Here is a 13,490-nt window from a genome sequence, read left to right as displayed (position 1 = left end):
GCTCCCGCAACGTTTGAACGAATGATGGACATCTTGCGCGGCCTGAAATGGACTGTTTGTCTCTGCTATTTAGATGATGGTGTCGTGTTTTCGCCCGATTTTCCGACGCATCTCAAGCGCTTGCGCCAGATACTGAGCTGCCTCATCAATGCTGGCCTTCAACTTAATCTCAAAAAATGTCACTTTGGTGCCCGGCAGCTGACAATACTCGGCCCCCTCGTCTCCAAAGACGGCGTCCTGCCCGATCCTGACAAACTCCGTGCTGTCGCTGACTTCGCTAAACCGACTTCTACAAAACAAGTGCGCCGATTTGTGGGTCTCTGCTCCTATTTTCGGCGATTTGTTCCAATTTCGCCTTCATCGTCGCGCCCCTGACGAAACTAATTAATGGTCCCGCCGACCTGTCTACGTGGGACTCGGCCTCCGACGACGCTTTTGCGGCGCTCCGTCGTTTTCTGACCTCACCACCTATCCTTTGACACTACGACCCCAGTGCCCCTACTGAAGTGCACACCGACGCAAGCGGAATCGGCCTCGTGGCTGTCCTTGCCCAGCGCAAGCCCGAATTTCCTGAATACGTCGTTGCGTACGCCAGCCGTGCCCTCACCAAAGCTGAGTCGAACTACACCGTGACGGAAAAGGAGTGTCTCGCCGTAGTGTGGGCTCTAACAAAATTCCGCCCATACTTATATGGCCGCCCGTTCACCGTCGTCATCGGTCATCACGCTTTGTGCTGGTTGGCTTCACTAAAAGATCCCTCAGGGCGCCTAGGGCGCTGGGCCCTCCGTCTTCAGGAATTCGATATCACCGTAGTTTACCGATCGGGCCGGAAGCACTCCGACGCCGACGCCTTGTCCCGCTCCCCACTGCCCTCTCCTGCGCCCTCTTCGCCAATATCTGCATCCCTACTCGCAGCGCTCACTACCATGGACATGCCCCATCAACAACGCCAAGATCCATGGATTTCATCGTTGCTCGACGTACTTCGTGCACCCTCTACGGCCTCCTTCCCTCGAGCACTTCGTCGCCAGGCTTCCCATTTTGCCCTTCGCGACGGTCTTCTGTACCGACGCAACTATCGTCCAGATGGCCGCAAGTGGCTTCTCGTGATTCCCCGACATCTCCGCACTGAGATTTGTGAACACCACCATGCCGATCCTCAGAGCGTTCACGCTGGCTCGCTGAAAACGTACGAGCGACTACGCCAGAGGTACTATTGGCGGGGCATGTACACCTTCGTTCGTCGCTACGTTCGCTCCTGCACGGCCTGTCAGCAGCGGAAGTCGACACCTCGCCCTTCGACTGCCCCGTTACAGCCAATACCGTGTCCGGCTCGCCCTTTTGATCATGTGGGCATCGACCTATATGGGCCACTTCCCTTCACGACCGCTGGGAATCGCTGGATCATAGTCGCCGTGGACCACCTCACTCGGTATGCTGAGACCGCTGCCCTACCTGCGGCTACTGCTCGCGATGTAGCCGTCTTCCTTCTTCATCACTTTGTCCTGCGTCACGGCGCTCCTCGCGAACTTCTCAGTGACCGCGGCCGTGTTTTCTTGTCTGAAGTTCTTCACGAGCTTCTCGCTGCGTGCCACACAGTCCACCGCACCACTAGTGCTTACCACCCTCAAACCAGCGGCCTCACCGAACGCTTCAACCGTACTCTTGGGGACTTGATCGCCACGTACATTCACTCCGACAGCTCCAATTGGGATCAGGTTCTTCCGTTCGTCACCTATGCATATAACACCGCCTCTCAAGCAACCAGCGGCTTTTCCCCATTCTTTCTTTTATTCGGACGCGAACCTTCTTGTATGTTGGATACAATCCTTCCCTACAACCCCGACAGCTCGGAATATGCTTCCCTATCTGACATCACCCGCCATGCTGAGCAGTGCTGCCAGTTGGCTCGCCGGGGCACTTGGAATGAAGAAGATGAACCAGCCCCGAAGCCAACGACGACGAAGCGCTCACGCCACCGGTTGGATGCTCGTGCTGGATGGAACACTGCCGCTTGTGTCTGGTCTCTCGGCTCTCTGCCTAGTAGATTGCCTGTGCCATGGTCTTCGTAGCCGGCGCTTCCATCGTGCCAATAAACCGCTCTACAATATATATATATATATATATATATATATATATATATATATATATATATATATATATATATATATATATATATATATATATATATATATATATATATATATATATATATATACGGGTTCGATCCCGGCCGCGGCGGTCGAATTTCGATGGAGGCGAAATTCTAGAGGCCCGTATGCTGTGCGATGCCAGTGCACGTTAAAGAACCCCAACTGGTCGAAATTTCCGGAGGCCTTCACTACGGCGTCTCTCATAGCCTGAGTCGCTTTGGGACGTTAAACCCCCATATATATATATATATATATATATATATATATATATATATATATATATATATATATATATATATATATATATATATATATATATCGCATATTTTATTTAATATTACATTATTATTTGGAATGACTTGCGTCCGCAATGGTCTGAATCATCATTCGGCGGCGGCGTAGCAACAAGTGTGCTCGGCGGTCGTCAAGCAGAATGCCCGCCGCTCTCGGCCGTGCTCAATTTAAAGGTGATAAGGAACTTTTGAGTTAAAGCGTGCAATATTACAACAACATTCAGGAATGGGGTAGAATAGGCTCCGACTGGATGCTATCAATCTGAATAAATCTAGCTGTCTTCCATGGGAAATAAAGTGATAAAGCCGCGTGCCTACAGCTTTGAAGAATGAACACACAAACAGTACACAGATTCGCCGCAGTATATAATGTAGTCAACTGGTTTATTGACTACATTACCTTCTTCCGCATGATGAATACCTTCTTCCGCAAACGAGAAAACAGGAAGTGGACCTGGAAGAGCCCCAATGGTGAGATTAAAAATGAAATCGACTTCATACTATGCGCTAAACCTGGCATCATTCAGGATGTGGCCGTCCTCGGAAGGGTGCGTTGCAGCGACCATAGAATGGTAAGGTCTAGAATTAGCTTAGACTTGAAGAGGGAACGGAAGAAGCTAGCGAAGAAGAAGACCATTAACTAGTTAGCCGTAAGAGGGAAAGCACAGGAGTTTAGGATAGCGCTGCAAAACAGATACTCGGCTTTAACTGAGGAAGATGATCTTGATGTTCATTCAATGCACGATAACCTGACATCAATAATTACGGAGTGCGCAGTAGAAGTAGGCGGTAGGACAGTTCGAAAAGATACCGGGAAGCTATCTCAGGTGACGAAAGATCTGATTAAGAAGCGCCGAAACATGACGGCATCTAACACTACCGATAGAATAGAACTAACGGAGCTATCAAAGTTAATAAATAAGCGCAAGGTAGCCGACATAAGGAAGTTTAATATGGAGAGAATCGAGCATGCTATAAAGAACGGAGGTAGCCTAAAAACAGTGAATAGGAAACTAGGCATAGGTAAAAACCAGATGTATGCATTAAGAGACAAGCAGGGCAATGTCATTAGCAATAGGGATAAGATAGTTAACGTAGCCGAAGAGTTCTACACTGAGCTGTACAGTAGCCAATGTAATCAGAGCGCCAATGAGAAAGACAGCAGTGCACAGCAATGCGTCATCCCGCCAGTAACGAAAGATGAAGTAAAGAAAGCCTTAGAAGCAATGAAAAGGGGAAAAGCAGCTGGGGAGGATCAGGTAACAGCAGATCTGTTGAAGGATGGAGGGGACATCGTGCTAGAAAAACTAGCCACCCTGTATACGCAATGCCTTATGACCTCGACTGTACCAGAAGCTTGGAAGAATGCAAACATTATCTTAATTCATAAGAAGGGAGACGCCAAGGACTTGAAAAATTACAGGCCGATCAGCTTAGTATCCGTTGCCTACAAAGTATTTACTAAGGTAATCGCTAATAGAGTCAGGGCAACGTTACACCTTAATGAACCAAATTATCAGGCAGGCTTTCGTAAAGGATATTCCACAAGAGATCATATTCACACTATCAATCAGGTGATAGAGAAATGCGCAGAATATAACCAACCTCTATATATAGCTTTCATTGATTACGAGAAAGCATTCGACTCAGTGGAAACCTCAGCAGTCATACAGGCATTGCGTAATCAGGGGGTAGAAGAGCCTTATGTCAAAATACTGGAAGATATATATAGCAACTGCACAGCTACTATAGTCCTCCATAAAGTCAGCAATAAAATTCCAATAAGGAAGGGCGTCAGGCAAGGAGACACGATATCGCCAATGCTGTTCACCGCATGTTTGCAGGAGGTATTTCGAGGCCTGAATTGGGAACAGTTGGGAATAAGAATAAATGGAGAATACCTAAATAATCTGAGATTTGCTGATGACATTGCCTTGCTGAGTCACTCAGGAGGTGAACTGCAAATCATGATCAACGAGTTAGACAGGCAGAGCAGATCGATGGGTCTAAAAATTAACATGCAGAAAACCAAGGTAATGTTCAACAGTCTAGCAAGGGAACAACAGTTCACAATTGGCAGCGAGAGCCTAGAAATTGTGCCGGAATACGTCTACTTAGGGCAGGTAGTGACAGCTGATCCGGATCATGAGAGGGAGATAACTAGAAGGATAAGAATGGGGTGGAGCGCATATGGCAAATTCTCGCAGATCATGAGTGGCAGTTTACCAATTTCCCTCAAGAGGAAAGTGTACAACAGCATAATCTTACCGGTACTCACCTACGGGGCAGAAACGTGGAGGCTAACGAAAAGAGTTCAGCTTAAGTTAAGGACAACGCAGCGAGCCATGGAAAGAAAAATGATAGGTGTAACGTTAAGAGATCGGAAGCGGGCAGAGTGGGTGAGGGAACAAACACGGGTTAATGACATCCTAGTCGAAATCAAGAGAAAGAAATGGGCTTGGGCAGGGCATGTGATCCGAAGGCAAGATAACCGCTGGTCTTTAAGGGTAACGGAGTGGGTTCCAAGAGAAAGTAAGCGTAGCAGGGGGCGGCAGAAGGTTAGATGGGCGGATGAGATTAAGAAGTTTGCAGGCAAAGGGTGGATGCAGCTGGCAAAGGATAGGGTTAATTGGAGAGACATCGGAGAGGCCTTTGCCCTGCAGTGGGTGTAGTAAGGCTGATGATGATAATGTAGTCAGCAGATTTATCAGTACTTTCAGAATAATTCAGATAAATTATAAACAGTAAGGGCCCAAAAATGCTGTCTACGAATGTCGGGAAATAATGTTCTAAATAAGAAGATATTAAAGAAATCTTTACCACGAAAGCTATAGCATTCCATCTTCTGAAGGAGAATGCGGTGGTTGATGAGGCCGAATGCTTTCGAGAAATGCTAGCCCAAATACTTTGCATGCTCTGTCTGCAAGTTTCACACGTTCGGCCACTTTGAGCTCGTAGAAATCTAAAACCTGTTTATTTGCCCTTTAACTCTGCCAGGAGTGGGTATGATGACTCCCAATTATGTAATCATATAAAGTAGAGGATGCCCTTGTCCGCATAAAAGGCGGAGCTTAATTGTCCTCTTCAGTATTTGCAATGACATCTTGCTAACTGTGCTATGTAATAATCGCCGCAGTTTATGGCACGCAATTTACCCGCATTGTCGTCTCTATTCATTTTTGCCAAACTTTCATGATGATAGTAAGAAGCAGCGCGAATAGACAAGGATGTTCACAAGACATCACTGGCGCTGCAGCAGATTTAACGCGATTTAGCTGAAAGATCCCAGCATTATATGTATATGTCAGCACGGTTTTTGCAAAGAATTTTCACGTGAGACTCAATGCGCTGAATGTACCAGCGACTTATTTACTTGTTTAGACACCGATAGACAGGTGCACAATTTGTTTCGCGATTTTCCCGAACAATTTTACCGCATCACTCACCATAGATTAACCCAAGTTATCGCAGTTCAGGATCCAGCACTAAGTAAAAACTTTCTCTCATCTCGCTTTCAGTGCACTTCTGATATTGGTTCCAAATCCTCAATCGCTCAAGCCACATCCGGTGTACAACAGGGCATAGTGTGCTTGGTCCTCTTAATTTTTCTAATATTTATTGATGGTTTGCCAAACTGTCTCTCTTCTCAAATTAGACTGTTTTCTTACGGCCGCTTCAATCGGTCACCTTGGACGGACTTCCTCCACGTCACGGCTCAGGATGGAATCCGCATAGCGCATCACGTGGTAGAATATTACAAGTGCAATTTAGTTAGCCACCCTGTAAACCCAGTGGGTCCTGGCGACACGCGTTGGACGCTAATAGCTAACCATTAACTGAGCTCTCAACAAATGCCCTCACTGATTGCATGCCTTCTCCAACAGCATTATAAGCTGTTACGTATATCGCAATGGATGTCGAAGCAAAACATCGTGTGATTGCAGCTCGACGCCTGGGCGAGCCGTGCCTCAGCCACGAGGAGTGCAGCCACGCCAACGAGTACGCGCTCTGCCTTGACTCGCTGTGCCGCTGTCCGTCTCACTTCCACATCGACGGCGACGGAACGCTCTGCATCCCCGGTGAGTGGCGCTGCCGATCGAGAGTCTGGTGGCAGCTTTATCGACTTAACAATTGGTGGGCACTGATGTATATTTGCTTTTGCGCCGCGTCTGCAGAAAATGTATACCGTGGAGGACACATTTATGGTTGCACCGGCACTCGAGTCACAACTATATGGCAGAATTAGACGCCATTTGCGAAGTACTATTGCTTGCACCTTTTCGCCGCTCTGTAACGTTCGCATTGACTCTGGCATTGATCCGAGGGCAGGCTACATGTGCCGCTATCGATGCCTTTGCAAGAAAATTGTTATGGAATGATGAAATAGTTTCCTTTTTACCTACAGAAAATTTCTGCGCTTTGAATTTCAGGAGAACGATTAATATATACAATTTATTATGTGCAGGCCAGAGTTCATTTCAAAAATTTGTAAAAAGGAGTCCAGTTTTCAAATAATACTAAGAAACGGCATTTGTAAGTTCCTTTCAACGACCAACATGCAATGAAGCGTACTGGTGGTGGACGGCCTCGTATGTTTTGACATCGTGTTTACCAAATACAGTATGTGCCTGTCACATCGCAGTAAGACACTTAGCACGTGTTTTAATCACAGATTCACATTATACATGCGTGCGAACAAAAATAGTGTTTATCCCCGTATGCCACCCACATTTATAGGCTGTATCTATATCATCGCGCGTAAGCGATGAGAGGAACAAACCCGCTGGTAGGCTGAGCCACGAAATGATGATCGTATAGCACGACAACAACCAGCCGATAAATCTGTGTCATGTAAAACACTCAGTCTTCTGTCTATAATGGCTATAGGCGGTCCATAGACGAACCCTAGAGCGCAGTCAATAGAGAATACAAATCCTTGACAGTCTATAGACAATCTATAGATTTATGGCCTTACACGTTTAGTAGACTTTTGTCCATAGAGAATTTATAGACTATGAATAGGCAAAAAGAAATATGTTTAGGAAGGCAATAGAGTCTATATACTGTCTATAGACCAATTTTATAAGGTTGTCTTTAAGCTCTCTTTTGAATAATGCAAAACCAACTAGCCCAACAGGCCCCTTCAGTTAGAGTACATCAATTTCACTGTTCGGGAAGACCGGTGCAGCAGTGCTTGCGTCTTTCCTTTGCTCACAACCGCCGCCTCCTGTTCGCAACGCTAAACGCGGCAGACCGGGTGAATGCTGAAGGTCTCTCGTGGGGCGATTACCGCGCCTGAACCCTCTTTATAGCCTCCTCTTGCTGGGAACGCTAAGCACGACTGAGCTCCGGCGTCCGAGCGCTATAGGGTCACTCCTCTCTTCACAAGCTTCTTACAGTTAGCCGGCATTTCCTCTTCGTTCAGCCAGTCACATCAGCTTTGGTTTTTCCTGGTCTTCCAACGACAACCAAGACCAAGGCAAAACATTAAGAAGTCCCTGTGACTGCCTGTTGCCAGGAAGATGAATGCATGCACTCCAAGCATGGACCGTGCACATTGCAAAGCAAGCGGTGGACGTGTCTGTTGTTCCCAGCGTTTGCTTCTTTCACAGAAAATGCGTAATCATATTGATAACTATATCTTAATAGGTTCTTCTTTGTCACCCCCATCGTGAATGGCATTTTGGTGACCATTTCAGAGACTAAATTACTACTTGCACATGAATGATAATGTAAGTGGCGACGTAAGGAGCGCAGGTATGGTAAACTGATTAGCAGCCCTACTGCTTCACTGGTGACGTTTTAGTCTTCTGGGTGTGATAGAGGTGTGGAGTTTCGGATGCCCTTTCGTATTTTTTTATCATGAGAGTCGATGCACGGATAAACGAAGCAAAGTCAGACAAGGTATTTATACCGCCGAAGTGATCAAATTTGCAACTTTGCAACTGTAGGTTGGCAGTGGTTTGCGCTGAGGGACCATGGAAGTTCATCGAGGACAATAATAAAGTTTATTTTTCCAACAGATACAAATTGGTAGAGGAGGGAAGAAAAACGAGCCAATCCGCATGGCAGAGACAGGATTCAAGAGACGCTTATGCAATGCTACTTAGGGGAAGTTTGAGTATAGCAGTATGCACAGTGAGCACTCGTACATAATGAACAAAATAAAGTGGTCAACCAAAGCAGACAATGAGAATATGTTCTATGCACTGTATGACAAGTTCTTCGCTGGGGAGTTAAGCAGAGCTCTTCGGTATGGTTTCTACTGTAATTCAAAATTAGTTTTGTGTTGTACCTCCGCAGTGTCAATTCTGATGAAAAACGATGTGGAATCGTTACTATACTGCACAGAGAAACGGTTTGTCAAATGAAATAACATATCTATTTTATATTGCATAAAGATGAATGTCAGAAAAATTTGCTTAAAGTGGTAGGTTAACAAGGTGGCTGCTGCTACGCCTGGGATCACAGCTGTCATCACACCAAACACAATATCAGTGCATTTGAACGAAAAACGGCAGAGACACTTAGTGAAGCGAAAATACTGATTTCAAAATATTGGCTCCCCTAACTGTCCTCTGTAGTCTGAAACCACGCACAAATTTAACAAAATGTAAGGAAGAAGAAAAAAACATAACAAAGATACGACCAAATGCAAAAAAAAATACGACAAAACAATGTAAAAACAGGAACTCAAGGTTGCTTCCTGCAAATTTTGCCCGTGAGGAAATGGTTCATAGCAGCAGTAATATTAAACGGAAAATATGTTACCATCGCAAAAACCTACATCACAACAACAGTGTCTTCAGACAACACTTATTATGTCAGAAATTAATAAACTTGCTTAAGCCAGTTGTTAAACTTGCTGAAGAGAATTGGGAGATAGCATTTAATTTATTGCAAAGCGTAATTAGTGCTTTCGTGCATAAATATACCGTTTGTACACTAAACGACTTTTATACGCAATACACTTGATACTTTACTGGGATAATTCTACACAGAACGAAACATTGTCTTCAATCTCTCTGGTAGGTCCCGAGTAATCGGTATTAGTATCTACCGGTTACTCTGATTATTCGGTATTGATCAAATTGCCTCTGCGTGTTTGAAGTAAATGGTGTACTGCTGAGCCCACTTATAACGAAGCTGAGGGTCACAGGTATATCTTTCATTGTATTCGAAGTACATATAAAAGTGCTTTTCCTCTTACAGCCAAAAATTGATTCGGACATAAGTGACATTTATTTACAACCTTTGTCTGTGTTGTGTAAAGTTTCGAGACTGATTTATTTTGTTCTCTAGAAATGATTCCCTAAAACAAATCTTGGTGCGTATGTGTAGCGCCATCTTTTCGGGCTAACCTGAGCATGTATGTTAACTGCTGTGTCAGCCGCTATATGGCCCTACATGCAGAAAAATACGTTGTCACTAGTCGTCTGCGCATTCTACTGTGAGTGAATGTGGAGAGATGGACGTCCACCTCGAACAGCATGTAAACAAAATTCTGTGTGAAGCTTGGAAAGAAACCCACGCAGACGTATGAGCTCCTTTCGTGACGCTTACGGCAACGAGACATTATCGCGGGCGGGAGTTTTCGAGTGGCACAAGAGGCTCGTTTTGGGGAGAACGTCGGTGGAAGACGACACAAGGCAGGGGCGCCGTTCAACCTTACGGAATAAAAACAACGTGGCTCGGATCAAGGAAATCGTACAGAAAGACCCTACCATTACCGTCCGCATGCTATCAGAGGCTCTCGACATTAGTAAGACAACATGCCACGAAATTTTGCGTGAGAACTTGGGGGACCGAAAGCCGCACTCCTTCACACAAAACCAGGACACGCGGGCATCACTGAGTGCTGATTTGCTCTTCGAGGCAGAGAAGGATGCTGCATTCGTCGGCAGCATCATTGCTGAAGACGAAACATGATGTTTTCAATAAAAAGAGGCAGAGTGTCGAATGGTGGTCCACAAGCTCTCCGGCGTAGAGAAATTTACGGTGACAGAAGACCAAAACAAAGACAATTCTGATAGTTTTTTTTTGATGCCAGAAGTGTATACACCACGAGTTCGTCCCACAAGGGCAGATGGTGAATCACGAGTTTTATATCCGGACGCTCCAGCACATGCGTGATGCACTGTGGCGCCATCGCCCTGACTTATGGACATCTGGACAATGGAGCCTACTCAACAATAACGCAAGGCCGCACACTGCTCTCAGCGTGACAAAAATTCTCCCCAAACACAGCATTACTTTACCTCCCAATCCTTCATACTCGCCTAAACTCTCCGCATGCGATTTTTTCCTGTTTCCTCGTGTGAAGGGAGCCCTAAAAGGTCGCTGGATGCGGAGCGTGGAGGCCATTCAAGACGCCCCGACAAAAGAGCTGACAGCCCTGCCAAAAAATGAGTTTTCCAGCTGTTTCCAAGACCTCAAGAAGCGTTGGAAGCTGTGTATAGACTGCGAGGTGCACTAATTCGAAGGGGTGCTGCAGAAATGATTTTAATGCTAAATGCATTTTTTTAATAAACTCAATCTCGTTACTTTACGGACAAAGGTTGTATTTAAAAAGCCCGTTGTGCACGTCTGCTTCTTGAAAGCAGAGCCTATAAAGTTGTTTCTAAGCTCTCCGACACCGTCACATGTGCTTCAGGCAAGGACGAGCCTCTTTGGGAATGAGATAATGCTATTAGCCATTGAGCTACTCATGGCAACCCGTGATAGGCAGCCATCCTCACCGTCGGCCCTCAGATTTGCAGGGCTATTCGAATAACTTTTTTTTTCCGAACCGAATCTAAAGCGAAAAGCGTAGCTGAATACGAAATCGAATAGAAATCGAATATTAGCACTAATAATCGCTGCATTTAGGAATATTCTACAAAACGAGCAATCGTGCTAGTCATTGAAGCTCTAGTGGCTGTACTACTGTATGGTGCTATAAATTTAAAACATATGAAGCGAAAACTATAGTTTCTAAAACACGTAACACTAATCTCCACTAACGGGTCGCAACAATAATCGCTCTAATAACTCTAATACCGTTCATTTATACGCAGAAAAATTACCACTTCCTTGGTTTGGCCAAAGACCTTTTTCCCAAGCATTTCACACCAGAAAAGCCGATAAGCCTGGTACCCATTAGAAAAACAATGGCTGCCCGTCGGCACTGGTGCCACACCGCAGAAAATTAGACTGTCAGAACCTACGTATAAGCCATGCACAGGCATAATGAACATTATGGCGCGGAACCGCTGATCCCGCTCATACTTATAATTTCCGCGCAACAATGGTGTGCGGCGTCCGTGTGGGCAATTTTAGAAACAGTCGTCGAATGAAAGTGCGTCGGTCCTTATTAGAACCTCCTGCCGTGTATTCGATAACTATTCACAAAGCTGGGAACATAAGCGATTCTTTTCAAATATTTTTGGAAATACAATATTTGACTTCTTGACATATATGAATAGATGGCTATGCAATTCGTTGTCCGAAACTTTCGAATATTGGCACTCCCCTCCAAATCTGTAAGGATGCCGCGACGAACCGGCCGCAGCGCATTTGTACGCAGAAGGTACATACTTGTGCCCTCTCCCACTGTGCGGTGCCTGCACGCGAAGATTCGACTGGGCAGAGAGCTTGGATGAAAAAAAAAAATAGAAAGCAGACAAACACGGGGGTAAGACTCCGATCTCTCGAGTTGATCATATTCGCTGTTGTGGACGCCACCTCGAGCCACTTGATTCTATTCTCGCATAGCATTGCTCTTATAAACACGGCCCTCGAGAAGCGATGATACCGGCTTCGCTCAAAGGGGATAACAACGCCTTAACACGTGACCGCACTGAAAGACAGCAATTTGAGTAGCACCGAGGCTATGTTCTGCAGTAAATTGTTCAGTAAAGAGCCACCAAGACCAAACTTCGAACCTTTTTTTTTCTCGAATAAAACAGAAAGGACCACGGTAAAGTTTGCTGAGCACATTTACAATAAAACGGGTTGTGAGTTGAATTGTTTTCTTTTATTCTTGCAAAGAGCATCTCAGTATAAAATTGTCATGTGAATAAAAAAGAAATAAAATGAAAACGATTAAGTGATGCGCCACTGCCTGCGATGTCAGGTGCTGTCACTGGTGGGGCTTTTGCGACCAACGTTGGTCTTCCCGAGCAACCTCTCGCTGCCAGTCATTAAAAGCACAACACTGTATTTGCAACTTTGGATTTTTTCTTAAAGTTGTTGAGTTCAACTTCAGTGTGAACATTTTCTATAAGTATGGTACTAGTGATGGCGAGCTGATTAAAGGTCTCATATTGCTCATAATCTTTACGTGGAGTTTTTTTTTAAGTTCGTAAGTGTTGCGTCTTGAGCTAAAAAAAAAAACGAACATTAACTCAAAAAAAAAAAACTCCGCCTTAAGGCTATGACGGGGTAGCGTCGATGGATTGATACCCACCGATACATGCGGAATTCGTCATTCTCAACTTTACATTCATAGATCCCTGCGAGTCCTCATACCCTTCGCGGCGCAGTGGCGCAGAGATTAAGCGATTACATGTGTTGCCCTGCGCTGGCAGGTGCTGCCATCGGTGGGGCTTGTGAGACCAACGCTGCTCTTCCAGAACAACCTCTCGCGGCCAGTCATTGATTTAACAGCCACCTGCCGCTGTGGTCAGTTTGCTCACAATCCAATGAGCAGGTTGTGATGACGCCACAAGTTCAAGCCACTTATGTGGCCCACCTAGGCTGCTTCCCCAGGGATTTTTCGCGCACAGCGCCGACGACGTTGGATTTTCTACAGCATGGGAGCCTTAGCGCTGCCGCGTTAAAATTCTGTAGAGTAAATTTCTTTATGCGCGTTAAAAAAATTACTACTCATTTACACTGGCCATAAAACTTTCGAGCGCAAAAAAACAAATTACGTTCTCTGCAAACATTTTTTATGGACACCCATTAATGCATTATTTCGGAAAATTCTAAAAGCTGTTATATTTCGGAAAAATTTTCTTCCCGAGAGATATTAAGAAGAAATGCATATGACAGTCCAATAAAA

At 45.3% G+C, this 13,490-nt stretch overlaps 1 long non-coding RNA gene across 1 annotated transcript in view; it reads left to right on the top strand.

The window, feature by feature from the left end:
- LOC144110041 (uncharacterized) overlaps positions 1-6,519 on the top strand; it is a 34,865-nt gene extending 28,346 nt beyond the window's left edge. The window contains exon 4 of the long non-coding RNA XR_013309685.1: positions 6,391-6,519. This is a non-coding gene — a long non-coding RNA (uncharacterized LOC144110041). The remainder of the gene's footprint in view (positions 1-6,390) is intronic.
- Positions 6,520-13,490: the final 6,971 nt, after the last annotated feature.

Source organism: Amblyomma americanum, chromosome 11 (genome assembly GCF_052857255.1).
Source record: "Amblyomma americanum isolate KBUSLIRL-KWMA chromosome 11, ASM5285725v1, whole genome shotgun sequence".
NCBI classification, from domain to species: Eukaryota; Metazoa; Arthropoda; class Arachnida; order Ixodida; family Ixodidae; genus Amblyomma; species Amblyomma americanum.
The sequence above is the reverse complement of the archived record's forward strand: the minus strand, read 5'-3'. Positions and strand labels throughout refer to the sequence as shown.